Source organism: Macaca fascicularis, chromosome 12 (assembly GCF_037993035.2).
Source record: "Macaca fascicularis isolate 582-1 chromosome 12, T2T-MFA8v1.1".
NCBI lineage: Eukaryota > Metazoa > Chordata > Mammalia > Primates > Cercopithecidae > Macaca > Macaca fascicularis.
This window is the reverse complement of record NC_088386.1, coordinates 129,147,150-129,160,890: the sequence shown is the minus strand read 5'-3', so window position 1 is coordinate 129,160,890 and position 13,741 is coordinate 129,147,150. Positions and strand designations below refer to the sequence as shown.

The following is a 13,741-nucleotide window of genomic DNA, read 5'->3' as shown; positions in this document are numbered from 1 at the left end:
TAGGAAAGATTATGGATTTTCAGAATTCTATTTTATTCTTCTGAACATTATTGACTTTTTAAGGGCAATGTGGGGAAAAGAAAGATCAGACTATTACTGTGTCTATATAGAAAGAAGTAGGCCGGGCGCGGTGGCTCACGCCTGTAATCCCAGCGCTTTGGGAGGCCGAGGCGGGCGGATCACAAGGTCAGGAGATCGAGACCACAGTGAAACCCCGTCTCTACTAAAAATACAAAAAATTAGCCGGGCGCGGTTGTGGGCGCCTGTAGTCCCAGCTACTCGGGAGGCTGAGGCAGGAGAATGGCGTGAACCCGGGAGGTGGAGCTTGCAGTGAGCCGAGATCCGGCCACTGCACTCCAGCCTGGGCGACAGAGCGAGACTCCGTCTCAAAAAAAAAAAAAAAAAAAATAGAAAGAAGTAGACATAAGAGACTCCATTTTGTTCTGTATTTGAGATGCTGTTAATCTGTGACCCTACCCCCAACCTTGTCCTTGCAAGAGACATGTGCTGTGGTGACTCAAGGTTTAACAGATTTTGGGCTGTGCAGGGTGTGCTTTGTTAAACAAGTGCCTGAAGGCAGTATGCTGGTGAAAAGTCATCACCATTCTCTTAATCTCAAGTACCCAGGGACACGTACACTGCCAAAGGTCGCAGGGACCTCTGCCTAGGAAAGCTAGGTATTGTCCAAGGTTTCTCCCCATGTGATAGTCTGAAATATGGCCTCGTGGGAAGGGAAAGACCTGATCTTCCCCTAGCCTGACACCCGTGAAGGGTCTGTGCTGAGGAGGACTAGTGGAAGAGGAAAGAAGGCCTCTTGGCAGTTGAGATAGAAAAAAAATCTGTCTCCTGCCCGTCCCTGGGCAATGGAACATCTCGGTGTAAAACCCGATTGTATGTTCTGTTTACTGAGAAAGGAGAAAACCGCCTTAGGGCGAAACGTGGGACTTGTTAGTGGAATGCTGCTCTTCATGCACTAAAAAGTTTTATGGAGATGTTTACATATGCTTATCAAGGCACGGCACTTTTTCTTAAACTTATGTCACAGAGATCTTTATTCATTTGCCTTACTGCTGACCTTCTCCCTACAATGATCCTATTATCCTGCCACTTCCCTTTTTGTAAGATTGTAAAGATAATGATCAATAAATACTGAGGGAACTCAGAGACCGGTGCCAGCATGGGTCCTCTGTATGCTGAGCACCCATCCGCTGGGCCCACTTTTTCTTTCTCTATACTTTGTCTCTGTGTCTCATTTCTTTTCTCAGGTCTCTCGGTCCACCTAAGGAGAAACATCCACAGGTGTGGAGGGACAGGCCACCCCTTCAGGGCAATTAATTTGGCTCATCACAAATCACAAAGTCTGTCTTCTCTAAGATGTTAAATAATTTGTCCAAAGTCACACAGCTAATAGATAACTAACTTCAGAAAACTTATAGGTGAGACTTTGGCAGGAATTATTTACTTCTCTAAGTTTTCATATAGGTTTACAAATTTTATGCTAAAAATGGGCACTGTCTCAGCTTCCACTGGGTTCTCTTTGATGTGAAGTCAGTACTTGCAGCCCTGTCTGCAGTCTGTGCTGTTTACTGTCACTGCTCCTTGCTTGCCTCAGGCTTGTGTCTTATAGATCCTGAGTGGTTCATTTCAGCTGTGAGTGTCAACTTGATTAGATTGAAGGATGCAAAGTATTGTTCCTGTGTGCGTCTGTGAGGGTGTTGCCAAAGGAGATTAGCATTTGAGTCAGTGGACCGAAGAGGCAGACCCACACTCAATGTGGGTGGGCACCAATTTAATCAACTGCCACTACAGCTAGAATGAAGCAGGCAGAAGGAGATGGGAGAAGGGAACTCGCTGAGTCTTCCAGTCTTCATCTTTCTCCCGTGCTGGATGCTTCCTGCCCTCCAATATCAGACTCCACATTCTTTAGCCTTTGGACTCCTGTCCATACACCAGTGGTTTGCCAGGGGTTTTTGGGCTTTCAGCCACAGACTAATGGCTTCCCTACTTTTGAAATTTTGAGACTTGGATTGGCTTCCTTGTTTCTCCACTTGCAGACGGCTTATCGTGGGACTTCACCTTGTGATCATGTGAGTCAACTCTCCCTAATAAACTCCCCTTCATATATACATCTGTCCTATTAGGTCTTTTCCGCTAGAGAACCCTGACTAATGCAGCAGCCCTCCAACAGGGAATGGAGACTTTTTCTAGATCCTTAGATAGATAGAGCAGGGCTAGGGTTGCCAGATAAAATACAGGAAGTCCAGTCAAATTTGAATTTCAGATACAAACCTTGAATTTTCTTAGTATATTTTAGATATAATATTTGGGAATATACTTACACTAAAAATTATTGTTTCTCTGAAATTCAAACTTAACGAGGCATCTTATATTTTATTTTTTAAAATTTTGTTTGCTATTCATCTCATCAAGAAGCAAGGCATCTTATATTTCTATTTGCTAAATCGTTGACAGTTGGGCCCTAAAGTATTATTGCTTGTGCTCCTGCTTGTGTCTGGCAAAGTTCATCCCAGAAGCTGTAGCTGTAGCAGCCCCTCTTCCTGGGGCCCTGGGGAAGTGTTTGCCAGGCTCTTGTTCTGTGCCAAGCACCCGGGTACAGAGTGCCTTGCCATGGGCCTCGGTGGTCTCTCCTTTTCTTTTGTTATCCAACATAGCCTCTCACAAATACCCTCCCTCTTCCTTCAGCTATCAAAGTGCTGTGCCGCACCCTATTACTTTCAATAGGGATGGCATCAGCTTCAAAGGGCTGAAGAAGAGATGCAGTGCCAGCAAATGGGACATAGGATTTACCGGGAACTTACATACAGGGATGGTCCATTTGCGCTCAAGACAGAGTGGCAGCAGGCAGACAGGAGAACTGCCACCACTTGCGAAAAGCATGCAGTTTACATAGCACCTTCACTTAGCAACTTCTACTTGGCAAACTTCCTTTAACCCAAAACGAAGGGCCTTCATGCTGTCTATAGCCCACATTCCGTAGGATGTGCTGGGGGCTCAGATGTTCCTCAGAGTTAAGGAATGAATCTCCAGACTGGCTATGTTGGAAACTCCGAACACACATTCCGGAGCGTCTACGATGCAGGGTTGTTCTCAGGGTGTGCCTCAGTTATTGCTCTCAGGTGCAGCCACCATGCGCAAGGGTCATCATCAAGCAGATCAACTCTGGCTCATGGACTCCTCTTGGGCCCACCTACCACTTCATGGATTGTGTGACTCTCCATCTGGGCTCAAGACAGAGTGTCTGTCCTACCGAGGAGCCTGTGAATGTGTCTGCCCCGTGCCCCCACCCCACCATCCCCAGTCCCCTACGGCTCTAACTTCACCCTACTCACTCTCATTCATGTAACGGTGTACATGTAACTATTTTCCTCCTAACCCCCAACCCCTCCTGCTATGCTATCTCTGCACATAGGCCAAGCTAACTATGGGAGAAATTTAGAGTTTAACTTTAAAGCAAGGATGATAACTGCCACTTCCCAAAACTAGCTCCCAAGGAGATAAGGAGGATGTGCACATAAGTAACAATATTATGTTAAAAATTCATAAGAGCATTGTGACCTGATCAGGGATGAAGAAGTTTACCTTTGCTGTCACCCAGTTGTCTGTGGTCATAGATCACCTTTTGATCTCAACCCCTCTCTCTCCCCTTTTTCCCTAACATAAAAGGATTCCGAAATTCATTTTAGCTATAGATGTTTCTTTTTTTTTTTTTTTTTTTTTGAGACAGAGTCTGGCTCTGCCGCCCAGGCTGGAGTGCAGTGGCCGGATCTCAGCTCACTGCAAGCTCCGCCTCCCGGGTTCACGCCATTCTCCTGCCTCAGCCTCCCGAGTAGCTGGGACTACAGGCGCCCGCCACCTCTCCCGGCTAGTTTTTTTTTTTGTATATTTTAGTAGAGATGGGGTTTCACTGTGTTAGCCAGGATGGTCTCGATCTCCTGACCTCGTGATCCACCCGTCTCGGCCTCCCAAAGTGCTGGGATTACAGGCTTGAGCCACCGCGCCCGGCCTTTCTTTTTTTTTTTTTTCTTTGAGACAGAGTTTCCCTCTGTCGCCCAGGCTGGAGGGCAGTTGGCTCACTGCAACTTCCACCTCCCAGGTTCAAGTGATTCTTGTGCCTCAGCCTCCCGTGTAGCTGGGGTTACAGGTGTGTGCCACCATGCCCTGCTAATTTTTGTATTTTTAGAAGAGACAGAGTTTCACCATGTTGACCAGGCTGGTCTTGAATTCCCAACCTCCAGTAATCTGCCAACCTCAGCCTCCCAAATTGCTGGGATTACAGGCGTGAGCCACTATGCCTGGCCCAAGATGGTTTTTTTTGTTTTTTTTTTTTTTTTTTTTGAGACGGAGTCTCGCTCTGTCGCCCAGGCTGGAGTGCAGTGGCCGGATCTCAGCTCACTGCAAGCTCCGCCTCCCGGGTTCGGGCCATTCTCCTGTCTCAGCCTCCTGAGTAGCTGGGACTACAGGCGCCCGCCACCTTGCCCGGCTAGTTTTTTGTATTTTTTAGTAGATACGGGGTTTCACCGTGTTAGCCAGGATGGTCTCGATCTCCTGACCTAGTGATCCGCCCGTCTCGGCCTCCCAAAGTGCTGGGATTACAGGCTTGAGCCACCGCGCCCGGCCCCAAGATGGTTCTTTAAGGCATTAGTCCGTTAGCTTCTCGGTTTGCTGGCTTTCTAAAATAAAGCCGTCTTCCTTGCCCCCATACCTTGTCTCTTGACTTACTGGCTGTTGTGTGGAGAACAGTACAAGCTTTGGCCTTGACTGCATCCACCACACTCCAGCACACCAGTTCTTTCCTGTTTCTTGAACACACTAAGCTCTTTCTCCAGGCCTGCACATCTCCTCTGTCTGGAATGTTTTCTCCTCATTCTTTGACGCTGGACCATCCCACGTTACAGAACTCTCCCCACGTGAGGTGTCCCTCTTCAGCGATGACTCTCTGAGCACCCAGGAATGTCAACCCAAAGGCACAGAGTAGACATCAGAGAGGCCAGGGGCCTGCAGGATGGCTGGGCAGTAGAACTCTGTCGGGTGTTGTGACCCATGTCACGCACAGCAGTCTGCTCCCACCTGCCTGAAGGCTCTCTGGCCTTGGGAGTTGGCTTTGCTGCACAGGCCAGAAGAACTAAGAAGTTAACACCCCTCCCAGAGGCAGCCCTTCACCGTGACTCAGAGTTGGCAAGGCAGCAGCCAACTTGCTCCTCTTTGGGTTTTTTACAGACAGGTCTCCCTTGGTCACCCAGGCTGGAGTGCAGTGGCACAACTCACTGCAAGCTCGAACTCCTGGGCTCAAGAGATCCTCCTTCCTCAGCTTCCCAAGTGGCTGGGATTACAGGCACATGACACCACACCCAGCTGGTTTTTTTGTTTGTTTTTTTGTAGAGACAGGGTTTCACTATGTTGCCCAGGCTGGTCTTGAACTCTTGGCCTCACAGGATCCTCCTACCTCACCCTCCCAAATTGTTGGGATTACAGGCGTAAGCTACCACGCCTGGTTCCTTCTTGCTCCTCTTTGCTTGGGGTGACACAGGTGTGTGTTCCCATCAGTGCCTGCAGGGTAAGCCCAGGTGGCTACAGCGGCTCCCCGTTCATAGAACATTCTGAAGCAGCTATGTTGTCTGAGGTAAATACCTGCGGTTCGTTGTCTTGCCAGGAAAATTTAGGACATGGACACACATAAGGAGTTTAGGAGCAGAGGTTTAATAGACAAAAAAGAGAAGGAGAAAGAAAAACAGCTCTCTCTCTATTGAGAGAGAGGGGACTTCCAAGAGGAAAAAGATGGGCTGGTGGGGGGACGCGCCAGACTTTATAGTCAGGCTTGAGGAGGCAGTGCCTGATTTACACAGGGCTCACAGATTGGTTCCATCAGGTATGACGTTTACATAGCAAGGGCAAGGCTGGTTGCCCCACCCTAATCTTATTATGCAAATGAACTTTCCCCTTGGCTAGCGGCCAGCTGGTCTGCTCCTCACTGTACATGTGGCTGACAGAGATAAGGGAAGATGGAGCCGCCATCTTGAACATGATTGGCACAGCTGTTGGTATCTATGTCTGCAGCTTGATTTTACAAGCTGCTCTTTTTTTTTTTTTTTTTTTTTTGAGACCGAGTCTTGCTCTGTAGCCCGGGCTGGAGTGCAGTGGCCGGATCTCAGCTCACTGCAAGCTCCGCCTCCCGGGTTTGCGCCATTCTCCTGCCTCAGCCTCCTGAGTAGCTGGGACTACAGGCGCCCGCCACCTCGCCCGGCTAGTTTTTTGTATTTTTTTAGTAGAGACGGGGTTTCACCGTGTTAGCCAGGATGGTCTCGATCTCCTGACCTCGTGATCCGCCCGTCTCGGCCTCCCAAAGTGCTGGGATTACAGGCTTGAGCCACCGCGCCCGGCCAACAAGCTGCTCTTTGTTAGAAAGGAAAATAATTTGGGGTTGCTCTTCATTAAAAGGACACCCTTACCGGGGACTTCTGTACCCCCACTATCTGCCTAAGTAATCTTTTTTTTTTTTTTTTTTTAAGATGGAGCCTCTCTCTCCCAGGCTAGAGTGCCGTGTGCGAACCTGGCTCACCACAACCTCCGCCTCCCAGGTTCAGGCGATTCTCCTGCCTCAGCCTCTGGAGTAGCTGGGATAAAGGTAAGTGCCACCACACCCAGCTAATTTTTCTTAGTTCACCATGTTGGTCAGGCTGGTCTTGAACTCCTGACGTCATGATCCGCCCGCCTCGGCCTCCCTAAGTGCTGGGATTACAGGCGTGAGCCACCACGCCCGGCAGTAATCTCTTCTTAACTTCTGTATCAGTTATTTTATTATTTTTTTTTTTGAGACGGAGTATCGCTCTGTCGCCCAGGCTGGAGTGCAGGCGTGAGCCACCGCACCCGGGACTGTATCAATTATTTATGGCTTCTTTCCCTTTCCTGCCTCAAATCCTCACTCCCTTGCTCCTGAGTTATCACCAGATATCTTCCTTACACTCAGATCTTTGACTCAGAGTCTGTTTCTGGGGAACCTAAACTAATGACAGGTGGAGATTTACAGACCCCCAAACCAGCCTTCCTGGCAGATTTCAATGTAGGACATGCCCAGAGAGGCCCAAATACGCGGAGGGTAAGGAGTGTGGACAAAGCAGTGGGGGAGGAACAGCAGAGCGGCCACTGTGGTGGAATCGATCAAGCAGGAGGAGGAACCTCTGGAGTTCGACAGGACACAGGATGCCAGGGCTCCGGGGCAGTCTCTGGGCTCATCAGGGGCTTCTATGTCCTGACAGTGCAGGCTTCCTGACTTCCATGCACCCTGGTGACAGACCCATCTCCTGAAGTGACCTGCTACATCTTTGCCCCTTGAAACAGAAGGAGCTAATGGGCCCTGTGATATTTCTTTCTTTTTTTTTTTTCTGAGACAGTGTGGGGAAAAGAAAGAGAGATCAGACTGTTACTGTGTCTATATAGAAAGAAATAGACATAAGAGACTCCATCTTGTTCTTTATTTGAGATGCTGTTAATCTGTGACCCTACCCCCAACCTTGTCCTTGCAAGAGACATGTGCTGTGGTGACTCAAGATGTAACGGATTTTGGGCTGTGCAGGGTGTGCTTTGTTAAACAAGTGCCTGAAGGCAGTATGCTGGTTAAAAGTCATCACCATTCTCTTAATCTCAAGTACCCAGGGACACGTACACTGCCAAAGGTCGCAGGGACCTCTGCCTAGGAAAGCTAGGTATTGTCCAAGGTTTCTCCCCATGTGATAGTCTGAAATATGGCCTCGTGGGAAGGGAAAGACCTGATCTTCCCCTAGCCTGACACCCGTGAAGGGTCTGTGCTGAGGAGGACTAGTGGAAGAGGAAAGAAGGCCTCTTGGCAGTTGAGATAGAGAAAAGCATCTGTCTCCTGCCCGTCCCTGGGCAATGGAACATCTCGGTGTAAAACCCGATTGTATGTTCTGTTTACTGAGAAAGGAGAAAACCGCCTTAGGGCGAAAGGTGGGACTTGCTAGCTCAATGCTGCTCTTTATGCACTAAAAAGATTTATGGAGATGTTTACATATGCATATCAAGGCACAGCACTTTTCCTTAAACTTGTGTCACAGAGATCTTTATTCATATGTCTTACTGCTGACCTTCTCCCTGCAATGATCCTATTATCCTGCCACTTCCCTTTTTGTAAGATGGTAAAGATAATGATCAATAAATACTGAGGGAACTCAGAGACCGGTGCCGGCGCGGGTCCTCTGTATGCTGAACACTGGTCCCCTGGGCCCACTTTTTCTTTCTCTATACTTTGTCTCTGTGTCTCATTTCTTTCCTCAAGTCTCTCGTTCAACCTAACGAGAAACGCCCACAGGTGTGGAGGGGCAGGCCACCCCTTCAGACAGAGTCTCGCTCTGTCACCCAGGCTGGAGTGCAGTGGTGTGATCTCGGCTCACTGCAACCTCCACCTCCCGGATTCAAGTGATTCTCCTCCCTCAGCCTCCGGAGTAGCTGGGATTACAGGTGCCTGCCACCATGCCAGGCTTTTTTTTTTTTTTTTTTTTTTGAGAAGGAGTCTTGCTCTGTCCCCCAGGCTGGAGTGCAGTGGCGCGATCTCGGCTCACTGCAAGCTCCGCCTCCTGGATTCACGCCATTCTCCTGCCTCAGCCTCCCAAGTAGCTGGGACTACAGGCACCCGCCACCACGCCCGGCTAATTTTTTGTATTTTTTAGTGGAGACAGGGTTTCACCACATTGGCCGGGCTGGTCTCAAATTCCTGACCTCGTGGTCCGCCTACCTCAGCCTGCCAAAGTGCTGGAATTACAGGCGTGAGCCGCCACGCCCAGCTGAGCCCTGTGATATTTCTCCAGATTCGTGGGGGGGCACCTCCTTCCTGCATGTGCGCATGCATGCATATTTGTGTGTGTTTGGTGTCAAAATTAGTATATTTACCTTCTTCAGCAATGAGCAACCTTTTCTCAGAAGTGCTCTATGGCAGTTGTCCACTTCTGGGGGTGATTATGCCATTCTCTCTGCCAGATGGTGACATCTGGGAATGTCTGGGGGTGGGTTCTAGCGTCTAGTGGGCAGAGACCAGGGATGCTGCTACGCAGTGCACCAGCCAGCGCCACACCGAAGAATGACCCAGCCCCACATGTCAGTAGTGTCGTGGTCCAGAACCCCTGCCCTGTGGGGAGCACTTCCGCATGGGTTAGTTCCTCCAGCAGTTAGCCTGCAAGATGGAGGCACACTTGTCCCAGGCCCCCTTTGCTTTGTGCAATGGTCGGACAGGATTCCAGGGCTGGATTGTAGAAGGCATCCGAGGATGGGGAATGAGTGGTGGACCTCACCAGCACATGGGTGCTGGGACTGTGGCTGTGCGTGGTGGCTGTGCTGCTGCAGGTGCCGTGCCCCTCCTGGCAGGCACAGGGCCTTACTTCTTGTGTCACAGGTGTCACAAATGGTGTGGCCTGCAGGAGTGACCTGGCCAAGGCCCTGCTGTTTGTCAGATCTGGGGCCAAGACCAGGCCTTGATTCCAGAAATGAGTCACCTTGAGAAGGGCTTGTAAATGGCAAAAACTCTGTGGCCTTGTAGCTGCCAAGGCTGCAGTGGGAACATGGAGAATTACGTTGTCTTTGTGACAGCATCATGTTGATAACAGCGACATGTATTGAGTGCTTACCTGCAGCAGGGCTATTTACATTAGCATGCCTTTTAATCCTCACAAGTCCTCTGTGAGGTCGATGTCATTATCATCTCGTTTTTACAGATGGAGAAATCGAAGTTAAGTACTTAGCAATGGTCATATGGCCTGCCAGTCAGTGGCAGGCGGTAGGGCTGGGGGCTGAACCCAAGTGTTCTGACCCCAGAGTCCAAGATCCTCAGCACCAGTCTAGTTATCATTCTAAATACTAACTCTAAATCTGAAACATTTCCCAGCTAACCCTGAAAGGAAACTCATCGCCGGGGGCTTTTGTCTGCATACCCCTTACCACCTGGCACTGTAACTGCTGGACTGTGCGTCGGCCTCTTCTGGAAGCTGGGCATGTTGCCTTCTTCTGTACAATGCTCACAGCCTAGCACATTTTTGACGTGTTTAAGCAGTTTGGCTCCCGAGTCTGTGCTCTCAACTACTACCTAAACAGAGTGCTTTTTAAAAATAACAGAAGCAGGACAAGCCATTTGTGGGGATGTACTCTAAATAAGGCCTGGAAATTCAATTTATAGCCCATGCACTAAAACAGGATTCCACATGATGCAGAGGATGGCCTCTCCCGCCTGCACCTCCAGCCCTTCCTTCGCCTTCCAAGGCCCTGCCAGGGCTGCGGGTCAGAGCGTCGTCACCTTTCAGCCACAGGAATTCGCCTCCTTCTGGAATCAAACTTTCACTTTTCTGCCTGCTCCGCAGGGCTTGGATGAAGGGGAGGCAAGGCAGGGACGGGTGGGGGGATGTTTAAATCTGAGGTGGTGCAAGTTCAGGGTAAGAAATGGAGAGTGAGTGTCGGTTACCTTTTGCATTCCCTGAGACTTGCTTGCCTCACCCTATTCTTGACCTTCCTAAGTGCTGAGCAAGCACGCCATTGTGTGCTCTGGGGTCCCCAAGGCTCCCCATTCCCTGCAGAAAGAAGCAGGACTGCAAGTCATTGACATGGTTAGGGAAGGAGGAAGAAAAAGCCAAAGAAGGGAGAGACAAGTGCAGGAGTCTCGCAGGCACAGGCCCATCCAGAACCGCCGTGGGGCGCAAAGCTGCTTTGTGATAACTGGATCTGCCTACATGTCCCTAGTGGCCAGAAACACTGCCCAGCACTGCCCCATGAAGTGTTCCTATGCGTCTGTTGGGTCTGTTCCCACTGGGTCAGGTCATCTGAGCAACTGTGCTCTGTGTAGCTACAGAATCCACCTGCACCTCTGGCTTCAACTAGTGTTCCTGGCCTCAACTAGCCTGGCCTCTCCTTGACCGCAACTAGTCCCTCATTAGCCTCAGATAGCCCACCTGGCCTCGTCTAGTTCCTCCTGGCCTCAGTTATCCACGCCTTAGCCTGATCTAGCTCCCTGCTCTTTATGGCTTTTCACAGCCCTGACTTGCCCCCTGGATGGCCTGCCTTGTTTATTTATTCATTCTCTTGCCTTTACCTCCGCCTTGGACATTCCTTCATCCCCAAAGCTCTTCTCTTTGCTTCTTTTCCAGTGCACAGTGCCCTCCCTCACTGCCTTGTCTCGCAGGATGAGGGAACAGGATAACACTCAATGAACCCCTACAGCAGGGCCAGGCACCGAGCCAGGGACTTTGCAGAGATGAGCTCAGTGCATCTTCGACAACCACACCAGGCAGGAGGTAGCCTTCCTTCCATTGTACAGATGTGGAGATTGAGACCCAGAAAAGCTAAGAAACCTGTGCAAGATTATAGTTTTAGGAAATAAGAGACATTTCAGCTCCATTCTATCTGTTCCCACAGTCCAGGATCCCTCCCACCCCATGGCCTCCCTCAGTAGAAGCACTGACCCCAAGGCCCAGTGCACACCATCAACATGTGTGGTCAAGTGCATGGAGGAAGAGCCTGAGCTGGGTATGCCTGCTGTGAGATTAGTCACTGGTAAGCCTAGTGGTTGGTCTGCTGTGACCTGAGAGAACTCACCAGTGCAGGCCAGCCACCCCGTCAGAAAATAACAAGAAACTAGATTGCCTGCACCTAGACTCAACCTCCCAGTGCGTTCCCTGGGTGGTTCAGATTTCCCAAAATGGGACCTTTGTGGGAGGGAGTGTCTGTGGGGGTGAGGCTACACATTTGCATTATAAAGGATCTCTGTCGGAGTGAAGGCTGGGAGCTGAGTTTGCTGCCTTGCAGAAAGCTTCTGGGCCTTCCCATAGCTGGGTCTCCATGGAAATTTGTTTGCCAAGAGAAAGGAGCTATTTTAAGGACATGCAAAGATGAGAACCTGGTAGGCTGGAACCAGGGAAGGTAGCTGTGGGAGAGAGCTTTTCTGAATGACTCACTAATTTCTCTCTTATTAGAGCGGGGAAAATGGTGTGGAAAAAGAATGGGAATCCAGGAAGGAGGAGGAGCCCATGGCTGACTCTGTCCCTGCAGGTGGCATGGGCTGCCGGCACTGCCCTCCAGGCTGCAGGCAGGTTGGAAGTGCTGGTAAGAGCACTGCTAGAGACTGTCCATCATGAGGGTAACACCTTCCTGTCAGCACAAGCTCTGCTGCTCTCAACCAGCCTTCACGGCATCACGCAGAGAAGGAAAAAATTACCTCTTAAAAGGAACAGTGGCTGTAGCAGCATCTGCAATCTCAGAGGGTGGTGGAATTCATCCTAGGAATGGAGCACTTTGATGAGGAGAGCTGGTTAATTGACCTGCCTTCTTGGTTAAGGAGCCTGGTGTGGGTGAATTACTTGGAGGTGAATTATGTAGGTGATAAGGAGGTGGGGATGGCTGGGTTCCCCCTCACCCTGCCAGAAGGGGGAAATCGGGGGTTTGGAATGCCTAGAATTGTCAGGAAAGGAGAGGCAGGAGAGAGACCTGATCAAGGTGGAACCCAGATGATCATGGCAGCCAAGAGCCTAAGGAGAAAGTGGTCAGGGACTTCTCGGGGTGGGTGCAGGGATGAGAGATGGAAAAGACAAGGATGAAAATTCTTGCATTCCACAGCATTTCCTGTTCTGAGCACCAGGTGGGCCTCAGCTGTCTGACCACGTGCAATCAAAGCCAGGTCCTCACAGCAGCCTTGGGTTTGACTGTGGTGGAGGCACTGCATTTGCTCGAGTGACTAGAACCCAGAGAAGGCGAGGGGGAGCATGAGGCATGCCCCATACAGCTGCTCTCCTACCTGTATCTCCTGGGAACCCACAGAAATGCCGGGGAGCGCCTAGACATCCATCCTAAGCGGGCATGGGGCCTCGGGCTTGACATTTTCCCTGTGGCGGAGCAGATGATGGCACTTGTGTAGCATGCCAGCCCACCCCGGCAGCCAGTGGGTTCCCTAGGGACCAGGGGCACCCATGCCTGGGTCCTCAGCTCTGGTGATGGGGGCTGGGAGGCTAAAGAATGTCGGGTGTCTCCAGCTCTCTCTCCACCCTGGTCCTTGGTCTATTGAGTCAGAGGCTGGGGCCTGGGACTTAGGTCAGGTTCTACATGGACACCAGGCAGTGAGCCTGCAGGGTGGGGACACCTGAGCAGGGGTAGGGAGCCGTGGTCCTAGCAGGCACTCAGTCCTGCCCCTGCTGAGCTCCACGAGCCACTGAGGTGCGGGAGTGAACGGTTTGCTTGGAGGCTGCCAAGGCACTGCTCCAGGTCCTGCCTGGAGCCCAGGCCTGGTGTCTGTGAGCAGGAGCAGAGCCCAGGCAGCCTGAGGTGGGGCAGAGGTGCTATGGAAGTGGCCTGCACTGTGCCTCTGGGCCAGGGGCTGCTCCCTGACCTGGGAACCCATGACCTGGGGAGTGCTGACATGTAGTTTTTTTGTCTCTGCAGCTTAAGCACTGAAAACTTATAAGAGCTGGGAGGAGCTTGTGGGCCGCAGGACAGCAGGTATGGAGGGGATGCTTGTGGCCTCTGGGTCGCCGCAGGGCGCTTGGAGTGCCAGGAAGATGTGTGGATGGAAGGAGGGAAGGAGTGCCATTTACCCCTGTCCCCGGTACAGGACCAGCTTCAGACTGGCTCTATGGTGTCCCATCTGGTCAGGGCAACACCATCCATTACCACCACGAACCCTTAACTGCCTGAGTTGTGCCCTGTGTAGGCCCTGCCGTCTAGAAGGGTATCTATGGCT

General features: G+C 50.8%; 1 long non-coding RNA gene across 1 annotated transcript; it reads left to right on the top strand.

Annotated features, from left to right (window-relative positions):
• Positions 1-5,499: 5,499 nt before the first annotated feature.
• LOC135966639 (uncharacterized) lies at positions 5,500-13,579 on the top strand. The gene is made up of 3 exons (XR_010580138.2): positions 5,500-5,641; positions 6,528-6,643; positions 13,444-13,579. It is a non-coding gene; the product is annotated as an uncharacterized lncRNA (long non-coding RNA).
• The last annotated feature ends 162 nt before the right edge of the window (positions 13,580-13,741 follow it).